This window comes from Electrona antarctica, assembly GCF_951216825.1.
Source record: "Electrona antarctica genome assembly, chromosome: 10".
Taxonomy (NCBI): Eukaryota; Metazoa; Chordata; class Actinopteri; order Myctophiformes; family Myctophidae; genus Electrona; species Electrona antarctica.
The window spans coordinates 28195669-28214099 of record NC_136791.1 but is presented as its reverse complement, the minus strand read 5'-3'; the positions used below and the strand labels follow the sequence as shown (position 1 = coordinate 28214099).

Sequence of the window (18431 nt, the reverse complement as noted above, 5' to 3'; positions counted from 1 at the left end):
TTAAAAAAAAAGGGGGGGTTTTGCAACTGAATGGCTGGAAAATGGAAATGAAGAGTTTAAATAGTCTAGTACACATGCATAAACTTTCCTTAATGATTATATCTGGGGCGCATTCGGAAATAGCGCACTGAGCGCTAACTAATAGGCCAGTGCGCTCCGGTGCAGTCTTTCCGAACACGCCCCTGGTTTCAGTATTAATTTTTGATATAGGCTATTTTCTCTAATATTAAGGTTTTTTTTGCAGTCAGTTTGTATTGGGCGTAGGGAGGGGGTCGCGAGACATGGCCAAAGCATTTCCGGGGGTCCCAAGCCAAAAGCGTTGAGAACCCCTGCTCTATAGCTCAGTTTGGAACCTCAATATCTACGCTTTATAGCTCAGAGATCAGGTTCCGTGACAGGATATCCCTGCAGGTCCAAATGTAGCCTCGGAAACCCAGACGTTTTTATTTCCAGGGAGGAAAACAAATGGGGTTGAGCCGTTTGTGACCATGAACTGATTTGTATAATGACTATGTTTTTTATTTTTTTATTTTTTCTTCTTGTTTCTTCTTTGGTTGTCTTGATTTGATTTGTGTTGTTTTGTCCTTGTGTGTGTTGTTTTTGTTCTTTTGTATTTGTTACTCTGTATTTCTCAATTTATTTCTACATTTGTGAAAAACAAGAAAATAAATAAACAGAACGCCCCTGACTTAAAAATGTTACGTTCTTGTGTTAAGTTTATCAACTCTATATCTCGAAAAGGGTTTTCGCCACGGTTTGAGGTCGTTCTGAATGTTTTTGTCTTTGTTTCATCACCTGTTGTTCCTGTATGAGTTCTCTCTCCTGGCCGACTTAGCACCGCCGCTAATCGCTCTCACATGTTTATATTGTTTGAATATTTGCTGGGAAAAGCAATAAAAAACTAAAATAGAAAGTGAACAATGCCCAGATACCATGCAGCTCCCTCAGAAAGGCCTTTTATAGTCACGTCCACCACTGGAACCACCGCCTGCATATTCTGAGGCAAACATTTGGTGGATCACAATGTGGTGCTTGTAGATCAGCTGTTTACAGTCAAGAGATTTGGGGCCCTATTATTATCATCAGTGCCTTTTTGAATAGCTCAAATAGCCGATCTACAAGCTCACAACATGTTGATGTAGATCGGCTAGTTCAATTTTTTTTAAATGTTTTCAAAATAGTAAAAACAAAATCACACCCGTGTGAACTGAGTGGTGCAACTAATTGTGCTTATCAGAAAAAGGTGCGGCAAGCATTGTAACTCATTGTAATTATATTTCCATTCTATTTGTTTTGTTTTTATGTCAATATTATACTCCATTTTCTGTTGTTATTTTATTGTACACTGTACTGGGCACATTCAAAGTCAGAAAACTAAAACACCACACATCACATTGAAAAGAACGTATAACCATCGAACACTTGTGTACATAATAGCTTAGAAAGAGAATAGACAATAGATTCCCCTCTGCTATGAACATGAAATCATCAGCTTGTTCAGAGAGAGAGGGGGGGGGGGGGGGGGGGGGGGGAAGAGTCCACCCACATACTTCAGTACAGAGAGACAAAACTCCTGCAATCATCTGGAACCAACTGTCCCCCATGTATCTCTCTCTCTCTCTCTCTCTCTCTCTCTCTCTCTCTCTCTCTCTCTCTCTCTCTCTCTCTCTCTCTCTCTCTCTCTCTCTCTCTCTCTCTCTCTCTCTCTCTCTCTCTCTCTCTCTCTCTCTCTCTCTCCAGCAGACCAACAGTTTGGCAGTTCACAACAGTCACCATGGTAACAGCACAGTGTGTGAAAAGCGAGAGAAACAAAAAAGGAATCTTGGAAAAAGCTCTCTTGTTTTCTGCACTCCTCCAGCTATCAATCTGTCCGTCCGTCCGTCTGGTATCTCCCTGTGTAGGTTTGTCTTGAAGTGTTCATGTGGAACTCCTGTACAAAAAAAAACCAGTTGCTTGCAGCCTAAATCAAGAAGCCAATTACTTTGGTTTCTCTTAATTTTTCTTTTTTTTAAATGCATTCATTTTAGTTTCCCTTCTTACTTGAGTCAGTGTTTGGTTCAGTCCACTTCATCACATCCACTCAGACACCTGCCATGCAGAGTTGTTTTTGGCAGCAAATTTAGATTTTAGTCGTAGTCTCGATCTTGAATAGTTTTCATTTAGTTTTAGTCACATTTTAGTCACCCGGAATGTTTTAGTGTTAGTCTAGTTTTAGTCTACAGTTGATTTAGTCGAACAAAATGTATTTTGGCGGGCTTTGATGGCGTCGTAATGACTGATATTTTCACTTGCTGAAAATAGCTGATCTACAAGCTCACAACTGCGACGCGTTGTGAGCTTGTAGATCGGCTATCAGATGTCTTGTCCACTAGTCCCTTCCTAACATTTTAGTCTAGTTTTTATTTGTTGACGAAATTGTCAGTATATTTAGTCTTAGTTTTAGTCATCATAGCTACGTTTTAATTTAGTTTCCATTTAGTTTTAGTCAGTGAAAAAACGTAGTCGACGAACATTTTTCGTCTTAGTTTTATAGTCGACGAAAACAACACTGCTGCCATGTCCTGACTTTGATCTACCAAACATCACATCTTCATCACATGCACTCAGACACCTGCCATGTCCTCACTTTGATCTACCAAACATCTCTAAAGGGGTCGGAGCGAGGCCATTCTGCTGTTACAGCTCCGTCTGACTGGAATGATCTCCCTCCATTTGTCTCAGATGCATTCCATTCTTCTGTCGCTTCATTCGCATCTTGATTCGACTTGTTTATGCTTCTAAACCAGGCAGGGGTGCCCACACTTTCTGAACTTGATGTACTTTTAAAATGACCAGCTTAACAAGATCTACACACCCAAAAAAACCTATTCTGCCCATTCTGAATGGAAGTAGGTTTTCAGGTTCTTTGCCATACACATTTTTTATATAACTTTGGTACTGACGTGTGTGTGCAACACTTGACAGGCCGTTTCTGACTTGTCAATCAAGTCACCTTAATTCAAGTAGCAGATGCCAAAATGGGAAGAGGTTTTGGGTTTTTTGTTTATACATATTTCAATATTTATTTTTAGAGGCATGTCATGTGTTCTATACCTGCACAGCCTTCTGATCTACTGGTAGTTCACAATCTAACTGCACTGTGCCCTTCTTTCTCCGATGAATTGAATACGAAAGACCCCAATGGAAACAATTGGGTATTTGGGTAATAAATCCTCTTAGCAGACCATGTATTGAACTGTACTTTCAAAACTATAATACCCTCTATTTTTAATGCTTAAAGTGAATGGCACATCGAGTGGCAAATCGAGTGGCAAATCGAGTGGCAAAGCAACATGCAAAGTGAGTTTAACATTGTTTAACGTTGTTTAATGCAATCAGATAAGACTTTTCAGTGTTGTCAAGGCCAGAAAGTAGTTTTTTTTGCCACTCAGTATAGGTGTCCCTGCATAACTTCCGGGTTTGATGATGATGTCATGCGCATACCCTCTATAGAGCAGGGGTCCTCAACTAGAAATGCTGAAGGTCCACTAATAATTTTTGAAAAAGACTAAGGTCCGGTCCCATGAGCGTGGCGCGGGCCACGCAGCGGCCAGCGGAGAGCAGGGCTCTATGCCTGTTTAGTACAGTCACACCAAGTCAAGCTATACAAATCGGATCAACTTCCAACCAACCGAACCTGGGGTTCGTTTTGTTTTTTTTTTGCCCAGGGTCCACAGGGTCCACAGAGAGGTGGTCCGCGGTCCGGTCGTGGACCACGGTCCGCCTATTGAGGACCCCTGCTATAGAGGGTCGCAGTCCCGCCCCCTACCAGTCCAGGGCCCAGGAAATGATTCTCCGTTCATTTTCCTCATAGACATTTCAAAAAGTATTTATTTAAAGACCTTTTGAGCCTCGTACAAAGTCAACTCGAGTTGTGACAAATCATGACAACAAACACATTTTTTCGGGCCGAACAAATAATTAGAAAGAAGAAGAAAACGGAAGGTTACAACACTTTTTTTGTTGTTTTTCTTCTTTGTAATTATTTGTTGTCACAACTCCAGTTGGCTTTGCCCGCGGCATAAACATCTTTAAATAAATACTTTTTGAAAAGCCTATGGAGAAAATTAACAGGGAATTCACTTCTGGGTCTCACGTCGTCATGAAAGGGGGCGGGACTGCGACGCTCTATAAAGTTTTTCTTTTCTCAATTTCCTCTGTTGTTTAACAACTGGTGATGTGGTGGTTGGTGGGTATGGGAGATGGAGAGCAAGCTACAGTATATGTATCTCTACTTGAATGTATCTATGTAAGATTCATATCAATCTACAGTATCTGTCTGTCCACCCGCTCTGTCCGTCCGTCCGCCCGTCCGTCCGTCCGTCCGTCCGTCCGTCCGTCCGTCTATCCTATCCTATCCAGTGTATTCTCTCTGCCCACACAGTTATACCAATAGATGACTCTACTCAGTGTCAGTGTGTACACACACACACACACACACACACACACACACACACACACACACACACACACACACACACACACACACACACACACACACACACACACACACACACACACACACACACACACAACATTTGTTGGACAACTTTTTACAGGTTGCCTGGCAACGGAGCCTCTCAGCTCCCACTCTGTGAGCGCTGTTTGTGTGTGTGTGTGTGTGTGTGTGTGTGTGTGTGTGTGTGTGTGTGTGTGTGTGTGTGTGTGTGTGTGTGTGTGTGTGTGTGTGTGTGTGTGTGTGTGTGTGTGTAAACTGGCACTACTGTGATAATGGCCGTGTTTCAAATCAAATGCACACACCAACCATTCATATTTCATTTGGACGGCAGTCATAGATAATAATTATATAATTAGAATGCAATATGACAAATCTGACTGATACATAATCTATGATACATGATCTATAATGACTTAAGTTCAGAGATAATGTATTCAGATTTTGTATAACATTTTTAGGAGTCAAAACTAAAAGCTGTGTTTTGAAGAAAACGCAAAATGGTGGAAAATAATGAATGGGGATGATCCTGGGGAAAAAGAAGATTTTGATTGCACGTTTCAAGAATTATAGGCTGGGGGCTGTTATAGCGCCACCATGAGGCCGATTTGGAAAATCCGTGGTGGAGGTTCTTCATTGGCCTATCCCGGGAGTGTGTGTGCAACATTTCACAGCAATCGAACGTTGCTTTGTTTATGATTTGTGGCATTTTGTGTACTAGGGGACCCTCCCAAAAAACCTTCGAAAGACAACCGTGGCCAATCTTCAAATGTAAATGTAACGCACAATCATCAAAGGTCAAACTAAAGGCCGTTAAAATGAACACTGTTGTCATGTATGTTGTATTGTTATATTATGTTGTGTACAAAAGGAACCAAATGGACCCTAACGGGTCCATTTGGTTCCTTTTGTACACTCTCTTTTGTACACTCTCTCTACATTTACATTGATTTTACAATATACATTGGGGGTCCCAGAGATAGAAATGCCATTAAATGGGGGTCCGTAGACTAATGCATGTCAAACTGGGGGTCCATGAAATTAAACGGATTGAGAATATCTGCTAGAGCCGTAAAAATCTTCTCTTACGGGGATCCCTGGCATGTCTTTTCAAATGTGGGGGTCCTTGACATGAAAATGTTTGGGAAGCACTGTTTCAATGTATTGTATGAACATGCTAACATGCTAAGTGAGTGTTCTGTAATTAGGTCATACAGTACGTGATGGGAATTGATTTGACCTTTGACCTCGATCTCCTCCATGCAGGCTCTGCTTTCAGAACAACATGGCTGTCATCTGCTTGACAGTGTGATAATCCCTGCCTCGGTGTGTGTGTGTGTGTGTGTGTGTGTGTGTGTGTGTGTGTGTGTGTGTGTGTGTGTGTGTGTGTGTGTGTGTGTGTGTGTGTGTGTGTGTGTGTGTGTGTGTGTGTGTGTGTGTGTGTGTGTGTGTGTTGTGACTGTGTGTGTGTGACTGTGTGTGCGTACATGCGTGCGTGCGTGCATGCGTGCGTGTGAAATTCTCTCCAATGTGAATTGGTCATCATGTTCTTCTTGGGGAAGTCATGATACATAATCACACACACACACACACACACACACACACACACACACACACACACACACACACACACACACACACACACACACACACAGAAGGTGTGAAGGTCCTTACAGACAGATATAGCCCTATACGTGTTCCTCAGACCTCCAACACAAATAAACCAGACTACTTTGTACACAGGCTGAAGACTGGCTTTGTATTGGCCTCATGGGCAGGTCCCTGTCAGGCTGTCACAGCGCCACGGTGGGTGAGGAGCTTGATCTGCTACTAAAGTGAATCAAGCTTTTACAGTTGTGACGGCACCAAGACAACTCCCTTACAATATCGCTGAGACAGTAGAGTTTAATTGATATTAATTAATTACTGAATTAATTTGACCCATTCTTGACATTATTCCGGTAGAGTGTCTCTGCCCTATACACTGACACCACGCTAGACAGGAACGCCCAAAAACGTCACATCCGGTTTTATCCTGGGGTAAGAATTTTCTATGGCTGCCAATGCAACTTGGTCCAATCCTTAATCCCATGCTATCTAACTTGCGGATGTAGCGTGCCTTGTCCACGGGCAACAGATCTTTCAACGTATGGCATTGCAAATACGTTTGATAATCGCTACTCTGCTCAATATTGTTTTTAAAATGCCGCAAATTGCATTGCAGTAAACGAGAGCGAATCACAACTTCCCCCGGGGGTGGGCGGAGTCACAGTTTGAGGCGCTGATTACGCGCCGTGGTGTCAGTGTATAGCAGTCGCTTTATCGCCTTTAAGGCGTATTACTGGTATACCACCTACACTGTGTAATGACTTACCACTTTACTTACGAAATGCTGAGTCTGTTGAGAACTTTAAGAAGCTGCTAAAAGTAAAAACCCATCTGTACCGTAAACATTTTCATTTTGCCATATAGTGATTATTTCTGTTCTGTTGATTTTTATGTACTGTTGTATCTATTTTTCTATACTGTTTCTGTTGCTCTGTTTCTTGTATTGTATTGCTGGTTTATTTCTGTTCTTGTTTTATAGTACAGCACCGTGTAACAATTGTTTTGAAAGGCGCTTTATAAATAAAATGACCTTACCTATTTTCACTCTATGAAATGGGGCCTAAGTGGTTAATTCAGTACTTTTTCCCTTCCTGGAAATGTAGTGGAGTTTATAAACAGAGTTTCAAAACGCAAAGCGGAGGCTATTAGTGAAGTGAGGCCGTTGCACACGAGGAATGGGCTAAGATTCCTCAGGAATACTGCTGGACGCTAGCCTCGCGTAGCCAGCCTTCATCTGCCTGCAATGCATATTCTCTCAGTTGTCGGAGGACTTCACGGCCGAAATGGTGACGCGCCAACCAGATTCGTCTGGAACCAAGCAAAACCATAACCCCCAGACCACACTTTGAGAAGCGCTGCTACGCAGAGCACCATTTTGACAAAGGTCACATTTAGCTGCATGTTTGTTTTAGAGCCGTCTTGAGGAGGAGGGGGTTTGTAGGCTGGGGTCAGAGGTCATGACGAGCAAGGACAAATGGTGGGGGGGAGTGTGTGTGTGTGTGTGTGTGTGTGTGTGTGTGTGTGCGTGTGTGTGTGTGTGTGTGTGTGTGGGCTCCAGTTAGAGCAGTGGCTTCCAAACTTTTTCACATCATCAAGGTCTATTATTTATTTATTCAGATTTTGAGCCACGGACCACCATTATTTTGACATTCAGCCTCTCAGACCCAAAAGAAAACTAAAGAATATTTTGTTACCGTGGGATAAGATTTTGCCCACAATTCCATGCTGTATTCATGTTGGTACCGTTGGTAGGAGAGATAACATGTTGGTAGGAGAGATAACAGGCAAACGTTGATCAAAATAACAATTCTTCCACATTGTTGTAGTTTGTGTAGACTTCTTGTAAATTAACTAATGCAGATGTTTAACAATTATTTCACTTTGGAGAGCGTAAAACAAAACCAAATGGACCTGTATGGGTCCATTTGGTTTCATGAAACTCTCTAGTTGAGTTAAAGATCTAGAAGGGCCCATTTGGTTACCAACTCTCCACCATTTAGCTCTCCACCCTCAAGGACAACTGTGGTACCCAGACCACATGGTTGAAAACCACTCATTTACAATATTACAACAATCTATCTAAAGTGGGGACCCCCAGTGGTCCTTGGGGGAATTCCAGGGGGTCCTCAGCAGCAAAATTAGTTAATAAGTTTAACCAATTTAACTATACATCGGCTATTTGAAGAAAGCTGATCTACAAGCACACAATGCAAGCTTTTAGATTAGCTATTTGTTTTTAAAAAGTGACACATTTGGAATATTTTTGAAACATTTTAACAGCACAAATCTTGGGGGTCCCTGGCACAAAATATGTTCGGACGGGGGGTCTGTGGCCAAATACATTATTAAGTTGGGGGTCCCTGACACAAGAGTGTGCGTGTGTGCATGTGTGTGAGGCATGGTTAGCATGACAGCAGGTTCACAGACTAAATAACAACTTATATCTTCACACGCATACATGCATGCACACAGGCACGTATACGCACACACACATGCAAGCACATTAATCCCATTTCTCTTGCAAGCAGGACTGGTTTGACAGTAAATAGAGTGAGACAACGTGACAGTGGTCTGTGAAGCCTTATAATACATAAAACATGACTCTCATCTGCTCTGTGAAGTGTACGAGTACGCACAGACACACACACACACACACACACACACACACACACACACACACACACACACACACACACACACACACACACACAAACACACACACACACAGACACAGGCACGCACGCTAAAAAGCACGTACAGTAGGGCCAGACAAAGTACAATTTGCGCCCTAGGCAAGCTTGCTCCAACACTAAATTCTGCCCATACTGTATATGCAATGCTTTGGCACTGAGCATTGACTCGACACATAATAGAAATGTCATCATCAACTTGTGGCTCAGACTTGTTAACCATGGTGGCAGTGTTGAAATATCCTCTGGAGATCACCAGTCCCATTCCAAGTTGGCTTGAAGTTGAAGGGCGGCAGCAGTGGCTAAGGGCAGATCCCTTGAAATACGACAGAGTTACGACAACTCCGTTCACTTCACGGGGCCAGTCCAACTGCGGCTCTTCTACATAGACTTCTATTGGCGAAGTGCTAGGCAACTTCCTGGACCGGAAGTTGGCAGAATGTACTGCACTCAGGCAACAGCCCAGCTTTAATGATCTTAAATCCCTTTATTTTAGATCGTTTTTTCGTAATAGTACAACATAAACATTACAGAGACTTTAGTTGTCACTGTGCATTGTGTGCAATACGTTAAAACAGTTGTCATGTTGCACACATGCCTAAAAGTGCTGATATTTGTGCCGCCCTTGTTGAAAACAATGCATTTCAAACTCCATCTTGTCACACGAACAACGCTTGAGCGCTGTTTTCTGACCCCTCAATGGCACAACTCTCTCTCAGCGAAATGGCTCTGACTCAGCGGTAGAGTGGCCGGTAAAGAGGTTTTTGGGGGTTTTCTGAGCTCAATTGCACCCAAAAAACCTGAACTTTTAACATTCAGTAGATGTTCTGTGGTCTGCGGTTTTCTGGCTCAAACAAGTGCTCTGATTTTCCTGTGGACTGTGATGTAAGAGCCAGCAAATCCCAGCCATTATGACAATGGGATTTGCCAGCAGATGTCACTGTTTTCACTGCAGCTCAAAAGGCTTCAGAACACACAGAGAAAACTCCACACCACAGAAAATCCACTGAATGTTACAAGGTTGTTTGGGTGTAATTGAGGTCATAAAACCTATAAGAAAAACGAAAATTAGAATCATCCATGTATTAAAACAACATAAATAAATCACATAAAAACATGAAATAATAATAATAATAAATAATAATAATAATAATAGAAAATATACATGCAAACATATAAATAAATAACATAGATACAGTAGGCTACATAAATTCACAATACAATAAATAATTCACATGTACACATTTTAATCTGCTGGTTGCAGGCTGTTTGCAGGTTCGTTCGATGCTGCTTGTCCTGAAACGGGACCGTCTCGGGCGGTGAGTGTGTGTGCAGTGCAATCCTCTCTCTCTCCCTCACACACACACTTTGAAAGCTATACGTTTTGCCCCTTTTTGCTTTCAAATTGTGTGTTTGAGCGACAGACAGACAGACAGACAGACAGACAGACAGACAGACTTGGCGGTTCTAGCTCCACCCCTCTCCGTGCAGCTCTGTAAACGAAACGAGCGCTCCTGCTGGCCGCTGCAGTCAGCGTTGCAGAGGAGCGAGAGAGAGAGACAGTCACAGAGAGAGGGGGAGGAGGTGGATTTGGAGGAGTCTGCGTGCCGTGCAGCATTATTCGGTTTGGTCGGGGTGTGTGTGTTGGAACTGCAGGCTGCGAGGCGGAGAGAGAGAGAGAGGAGGTGAAGTTCATCGCGTTTTGTCGTCGATTTCGGTGAGTTTTCGTCCCATTTCTCTCTCTTATCAAACCAACAAAGTGCGGATAGATCAAACCGCAGTGCGCCTTATTTAGAATAAAGCTGTATTATTTAATATGTGCCCCATTGCTTGCTTGCTGCTGCTACGCGGGTTTGTATTGTAGCTCTCCTCTCCTCTGCAGATTGAAGGGAGGAGCTGTGTGTGTGATGTGTGCGGTTTGTTTCATTGTATCTCATTGTTTTAGTCATTTAGTGGGAGATGTTTCAATTCGCATCCATCCCGGTGCCTTTGGCCTTGCTTTTAGGAGCCGGTTGGTCCATCATCACGGAGCAATTTTTATGCAGATTGTCCCAAATCGGGGACATTTATTTGGGACATTTATCTTGCATAAAAAACGGCTCCGTTTTGAGACGTTCGGATAGTAACGGAGGGGAGGGAGTGGAGGGGGGCCAAAATGCTCTCTAGTCTATATCCTCCTCAACGACCGTGTTGAACTTGTATTTTGGGGTCTTTTTAATCGGACCCCCCCATCAGTCTGAGCATGTTTTCCTCCATATTTTGGTGCTTTATTTTGCGCCCCCTCCCTTGCTTTGCCTTGCTTGTCCCACCCAGGCCTCCCTCCCTCCCTCCACCCATGGGTGGGTGGGCGTCCCGTCCTGACTGACTTCCATCTACATGTGGTGTGTGGGTGGGCGGGTGGGGGTCTTTCTTAATGTCAGGCGTGGTCGCCCGGCCGCCTGCATGGCCTTTGGTTCGGTCGGTGCAGGCCAGGGTTCTTCTTCTGACTCTGTGAGGAGGAGGATGATGACCTCATCATCGCTGTGATCGGATGTGATTTGTTTTGTTGTTTGTTTTGAGATCAAAGCAGAAACGAAACGGAGTCGCTAATTGACTCGCCGCAGCGTCAGCGTGCAGGATGTTGGCTTCAATTAGGATAATGATGCGTCACTTTTTTTTTACTGTCCCGTATAGGTCTCTCCTCCTGTCCTGACGCAGGATAGGAGGATGACATTTCGAGTTTATATTTTATTTTATAGCCAAGCGACCGATGCCTGGATTATTGGGTCCTTTTATATTAATAATATATATTAATTATAGGCTAATATATCCACATTTTTGGAGAGAACCATTTTTTGGACCAATATTTCGCCAAAGTGCCCTGCAGTCAAATTATAGTCGATTTGTTGTAAATGATATCACACAATTAATGGCTGCTGTGCAAGCTCACAACAAGTCATATAGCCTATATATTTTTGTTAAACTTTTTTTGGGGACACTGATCGGCTGCATTGCTGATGATGATGTTTCCCAAAAGAAAATAGAAAAGTATAATGGCCGATCCATCTGCCTCTAAACCGTTATAAAAAGCCAACAAACGCATGTGAATGAGTTATGTAATCAGATCTATATGCTCCCTCCCTCCCTCCATCCATTCCCCCTCCCTTTCATTCTGCCTAGACTAGACTGTTTCTTTCCCTCCCTCCCTCTCTCTCTCTCTCTCTCTCTCTCTCTCTCCCTCCTCTTTCCTTTCATCCCCCCCTCTCTCTCTCCCCTCCCTCCTTTCCCCTTTGATGTTGCAGCAAGCAACAATTTTGCAACGACACATTTTGTGTCAAAGTCTTCTTCACCCAGAGAGTGTTTTTAAGAAGTGTCGCTTAGCCTGCTGTCCTGACAGCTAGCCTCGCTATAAGAGACATTAACACACTTGTTTATAATACTGCTCTCTGGACGGATGAGAGTTGATCTGTATACAGTGCGGTACTTAGGCTAAGCTTTTTTAAATGGCTCCGGGATGTTATTTTCTGCGTGTGTGCGCGCCGCGCGGTGCAGTGATACAGTCCTGTCCCGGAACCAGCTCTGTGACACATTTCGCAGTGTTGTTGCCAGATGGGAAATGTTGAATTATCGTAGCAGAGGCTTAAAAAATATTGTATTTGGAAGAAAACTATCGTACACAGTCCAACAAAAGTAACCACACGTGTATATGTCATTTCACAAAATAAAATGTGTATTTAGCGTAAGAAACAACCTTGTTTGAGACTCCTGTGGGACAAAAATGCATCGCATATATGCTGCGTGGAAGCAGGCAACTTATTGGACCTAAAAAGCTGGACTTTAAACACACCACCAGTATTTTGAATGCCTCCATGTTATTATCTAGGGTCAGATTGACCGATTTCCTGATTTATTTTGAAAAGCCAAAATGGGAATCCCAAATAAGCAGCCAGAGAATTTAGTAAATTCACATAGTTTTAGTTTTTTGTGATATGGTAAAATGATCGTACGTTTGTGCATTTTTTGAGTTATTGATCGTACGTCATACAGAGGGTTCATGCAACTCAAAATTGTGACTTGCTCAGACTCCAGTGAAATAGTGACAAACACTCATATAGACTCAGTGAAATAGTGACAAAAGCGCTCAGACTCCAGTGCATTCCGTAAACCTCCGGTTCAGGGCTTTGCCAATATCCGCCAATAGAAGGCGCTGTAGAAAACTGGCCCAATGAAGTGAGCGGGAGTGACGCAACTCTCATTATATTATGGCTCTGGGTTAGGCCTACTGTCTATGGAGGCTTACAGTCAGCCAGAAGGTATAACGCATCAAAATAGACATTCCTGTAACTCTGAGAGTGTATGTACCCTCACAGGTCTGTAACTCTTGAGAGTGTACACATGTACCCTTACATGTCTGTAACTGAGAGTGTACACATGTCCCCTTACAGGTCTGTAACTCTGAGAGTGTACACATGTACCCTTACTCTGAGAGTGTACACATGTACCCTTACAGGTCTGTAACTCTGAGAGTGTACACATGTACCCTTACTCTGAGAGTGTACACATGTACCCTTACAGGTCTGTAACTCTGAGAGTGTACACATGTCCCCTTACAGGTCAGTAACTCTGAGAGTGTAAACATGTACCCTTACAGGTCTGTAACTCTGAGAGTGTACACATGTACCCTTACAGGTCTGAGGTCTGTAACTCTGAGATTGTACAAATGGACCCTTACAGGTCTGTAAGTCTTGAGAGTGAAACCAAATAGACCCGAGTTAAATAAACACTGAGGATTTGACAGTGGAGATTTAGAAGAAATTGAGTATCAGATGGAGGTCTGTGGCCTAATGCACATCAATCTGAGGCTCAGTGAAATTAAAAAGGTTGAGAATGAATCACGGCCATAAATTTAAACGGTTAAACCGGCGTTTAGCTTTGTGCTAAGAGAGAGAGAGCGAGAGAGAGAGAGAGAGAGAGAGGGAGAGACTGCAGCATTTCATCCCCAATGAACTTGAAACCGTATTTGGGTCGTGGTGGTAAACCGTGGAGGTGCAGGCCCGGCCCAGCCCGGCCCGACTCGGCCCGGCTGCTGCCGTGTTGCGGACAGATTCTGCTCCCTTTTAGCCGTAAATCATTTGTTGTTCTGCTGCTGCTGCAGTCTGCAAAGTAACTGCAGCCTCCTCCTTATGACCACCGCTTTGAATGCGGATCTGATGTCTCTGGCTGAGTCCATAGCGATAGTTCTGGAATGTTATGCAAACTCCCTTTGCATCATTCCTTATTACTGAATCATTGTATTCATATATTAGCCGTTCGTGGAGTGAGCGTTTTTGTTTTTCTGCCTCAGTGATGCTGCAATAATGTGTAGGAGTTCCTCTGTATGTACCCCTCTCCCCCTCCCACCTCCCACATGACATTACCCAGAATTCCTCTGGTATCTAATAGGGATGTTTATGGGAATGGTTGTCAGCCTGTACTGCCTGGCTAGCATCCAAAACCATCTCTCTCAGAGAGAAATAGCCTGAGATAGAAAGAAAATGTCTCTTCTCTCTGTTACTCTCTCTCTCTCTCTCTCTCTCTCTCTCTCTCTCTCTTTTCAGTCTGTTTCTCTCCTCTGTCTCTCTTTCTCTCTCGTTGTCTATATGTGACCAAATTTGACTGAGAGACTGCCATTGGATTTTTTCCCAGTTTTTTCATGTCATATGAAAGCAGGGAATCTTAGCTTCAAATTGACATGTTGGTTGTTCAGTTTGACCCACCAGTTTTGGAGATATGGCTTATAGAGTAATGTCTTGCAGAAAACAGCGAGTTGAGAAAACAGGATTGAAAGGTTGACTTCTGTGGTCTCTAACATTACACCTAGCTACATGTTTAAGCATTTATTTCATATTTACATATCGATTTCAGCTCTGACACTTATTTCAGACATGCTCTAGTATGTGAAGAGTCTGCCTGTGCTCACAGGCACACACTCCCTCTGTCATGCTACATGTAGGTTCAATTAGGGGTCTTTTCTTACCTAAGTAACCGGACATTTCTGTCTTATAGGAGGAGGGAGGAACATTTGTTAATGTTTTACTCTTTGAGATTGCTTTTAATATTTGAGTTTAGGAACTCTCTCTCTCTCTCTTTCTCCCCCCCATGTTGCATTCTTCTCTTGTTATTGTGCAAGTCTGTCTGGTCCGGGGACCCCCAGGGGTCCTCGAGGAAGTTCCAGGGGGTCCCCAGCTTAAATGATAGATAGTCAGGATAGGAACCATATTGACACTTATGGGTCTGTAACTCAGAGAGTTAAATTAACATTGATTTTACAATCTAAATTGGGGTCCCAGAGATAGAAAGGCCATTTAATGGGGGTCCGTACGTAGTCTATACGGTATGCATGTCAAACTGAGCTTTCTTGGAATTAAAAAGTTTTGAGAATCACTGCAAGAGCCGTAAAAATCTTCTCTTAGCGAGGTCTCTGGCATGTCTTTTCAAATTGGGGTCCGCAGACTAATAAGTGCCAAATCGGGGGTCCTTGACATGACAAAGTTGGAGAACCACTGGTGTAACCCACCAAGTTGGGTCTCATCAATACGTCGTGGCAAAGACCTGTCCTAGTAAAAAACACCCACTTACTAAATGTCAAGTCTCCAGTTCTTTTTCTCAGAATATGTATGACACTTATTTACTACGACACTATGGCATAGTATAGGAGTCCAACTAGTACTTTCTCAAATTACCCCCTTTAACTGAGAGTGTACAAACGGAACCAAATGGAACCAAAAGGGTCCAATTTGGTTCCATTTGAAATGAACTCTCAGAGTTACAGACCTGTTATAATGGTCATTCAGGGCTAGCTCCTGCTTTGTCAAAAAATGTCCACCACAAGCCCGCATGGTGATGACCGCTGAACCATGTGTTGGCTATCGTGTGCTTCAGCTACGCTACGCACCTGTTCACAGAGACGCTACGGCCCTGTGTGTGTGTGTGTGTGTGTGTGTGTGTGTGTGTGTGTGTGTGTGTGTGTGTGTGTGTGTGTGTGTGTGTGTGTGTGTGTGTGTGTGTGTGTGTGTGTGTGTGTGTGTGTGTGTGTGTGTGTGTGTGTGTGTGTGTGTGTGTGTGTGTGTGTGTGTGTGTGTGTGTGTGTCGGAAAGCCTCGCAACAGTTGTGGAATGATGTAGTCAAAGACAGCTGTCTGGATGGCTTGTCTGACTGTGACCTTTGTGACCTCTTAGGGGGCCGGACCATGCGACCCTGAACAAGCGGGTCAATAAGTGTCCTCCTCCCTATTTAGAAGAACATGTGTGACCTGCATTTTGACAGTCAGTTCTGATTTAGTCTTTACAATAACACACCGTTTAGTTTTAAGTCCTATTTAGGCTGACATTGTTTAGTCTAGTCTTAGACTCTTACTCCACTAAATATCAAAATATTACGGCTATATCTTGCGCCACCTCTTGCCCCTTATCCCTAAACCTATATATCTGCCATCTTTTACTATTTTGAAAAAAACTTTCGAAATTGTTCAAATAGCCGATCTACAAGCTCACAACTTGTCCATGTAGATCAGCTATTGAACTATTTTAAAATGTTTTTCAATATGTTAAATCCTTTTGTTTCAAAAATATGCACCTTCTCTTCTGGAAGTCCAGATTCATGAAAGACTTGAAACATGTATTTGTTTAGGTTTTGGGAAAAGTAGACAGTTTTTCAATTGATTTAAAACTTTTTTGGTCAAAAGATATGGGTCAAAACTAGCCTGGCTCCAGCCCTGAATCGCTAGCCACACATTAAAATAATATGTTCTGGTGATTGAGGTCTGGTGACTTTGCTACGGCGGTGTCAGTTTGCATCGAACATCTGATGCAGCAGCTGATTGGCCATCAGCGCCGTCACTCGATGACGTCAAACAACAAACATGGCTGCCTCCTCTGTGTTAGCTTGTGACCGTATCGATCTGGCTAGTAAATCGCTGTATGATAAATAGTTACTTTACCGAAACGGCAGGTTTTAGAAACTGCTGCCGTGGGAAGGGCTTTCAGTCTGAATAACACGCACACGCGAGCCCTGCCTACGTGCACATTCAAATAGGACTGGATCTATAAGTGTGTGCGCGCGTTTGTGCACGTATATGTGCACATAGAACGCACACTGAAAAGCCTGGTGTAGCTCAGCCGTAAGTGTCAGGCTAGGTCACAACATGGGTGGCCGCCATTGGCCGGGGGTCTGGGATCGGTATCGAACCCAAAGATCTGGCACGGATCATCAGGCTCCAGTCTGCTCTGGTGACCTGCTGCTGACCTGGGATCTGCACAGTCTGCCTCCGGCCTTTTTGGTTCGCCTGTCTGTTTTTGTCAAGTGATGTCAGACATTCACGGCGATGGGGGTGTGGGTTTGTGAAAACCGCTGGTACAAAATGCACCGTCTAACACAAATTTAAATTATTTGAGATGATCGCAATTATTAATGTCATAATCGTTTCCCTGTTGGGAAAACGTATACATTAAAAAAAATACTGAAATGGCAAATCTGCACATCATTTATTTCCTCTATTTTTACTTAGCCTTTCTATTAAGTATAAAATTAAATATCTGCAATTTCTTTGTATAATTCAATTATTTGTCATATCTGCCATGCACATTCTTTATCACGACTTCACGAGGCAAATGGTAATGTGATTTTTATTCATATGAAAATAATATCTTGCATGTCTCATCATACAATAAACCTTCTCCATAACGTCCATTAAGGCTGTACAGAGGACCAGAGTCTCCATGGTAATTAGCATGGAGCCATGTTGACTAGCTGCTCCTCCAGGGACACTCTGCTCTGCTCTGTCTGGGAGTGTGTTTGTGTTTTGCTCTTAGAAAGACTGCACTAATTGCATAGCAGCTCTGTGTCAATACTTCTACTTAGGACCGTGTGTGTGTGTTGGGCTTGAGCGTGTACGTTGTATATACTGTAAGTGTGTGTGTGTATTTTGTGCATATTTCTAGGTTTAGGTTAAGGCGGTGCGTGTGACCGTGTGTCCTTGACTCCTTCCTTGTGGCAGACTGTTTGCTAAAGGAGGACAGTCGGCTGTCTGCGATGTACTGAACTTTGTGCGTGTGTGCGTGCGTGCGCAGTCTTTGAAGATGTCTTGTTAGGAATGAATAAATCACAACAAGTCAGCAGAGAGGTCGGTACTTGGACATGGACCAAATGGACCAAATCAAATGATGCCATTTGTTTTGCCAAATAACCTCGTATTGATATTGTGAAGATAATATACACTTTCTTTACTTTATTTTTCAAAAGCCAACAAAATACTGAGAATAGCTGATCTACAAGAGCTCTGTGCATGTAGGCAATGTATCAGTTAAAGCAGTGGTTTTCAACCCTTTTCATATCAAGGTCCATTATTGTTTATTCAGTATTTGAGCCACGGAACCACCATTTGATGAGATTTAGCCTCTCAGACCCAAAACGTAGAATAAAGTGTAAAAAAATAAGGCTTAAATGATTAAAATGATGTAATATTGCAAAATCACACGCGATCTCTAGTCTGGTGAGGCACTGAAATTAGCACACACACACACACACACACACACACACACACACACACACACACACACACACACACACACACACACACACACACACACACACACACACACACACACACATGTGCATGATCT

The 18431-nt window shown here is 43.1% G+C and overlaps 1 protein-coding gene across 1 annotated transcript in view; it reads left to right on the top strand.

Annotated features, from left to right (window-relative positions):
* The first annotated feature begins 10354 nt into the window (after window positions 1-10354).
* The window catches only part of LOC306930565 (spectrin beta chain, non-erythrocytic 1-like), a 141836-nt gene continuing 133759 nt past the window's right edge, over window positions 10355-18431 (top strand). The window contains exon 1 of the mRNA XM_079511593.1: window positions 10355-10510. The gene's annotated coding sequence lies outside the window, so the exon portion shown is untranslated. The remainder of the gene's footprint in view (window positions 10511-18431) is intronic.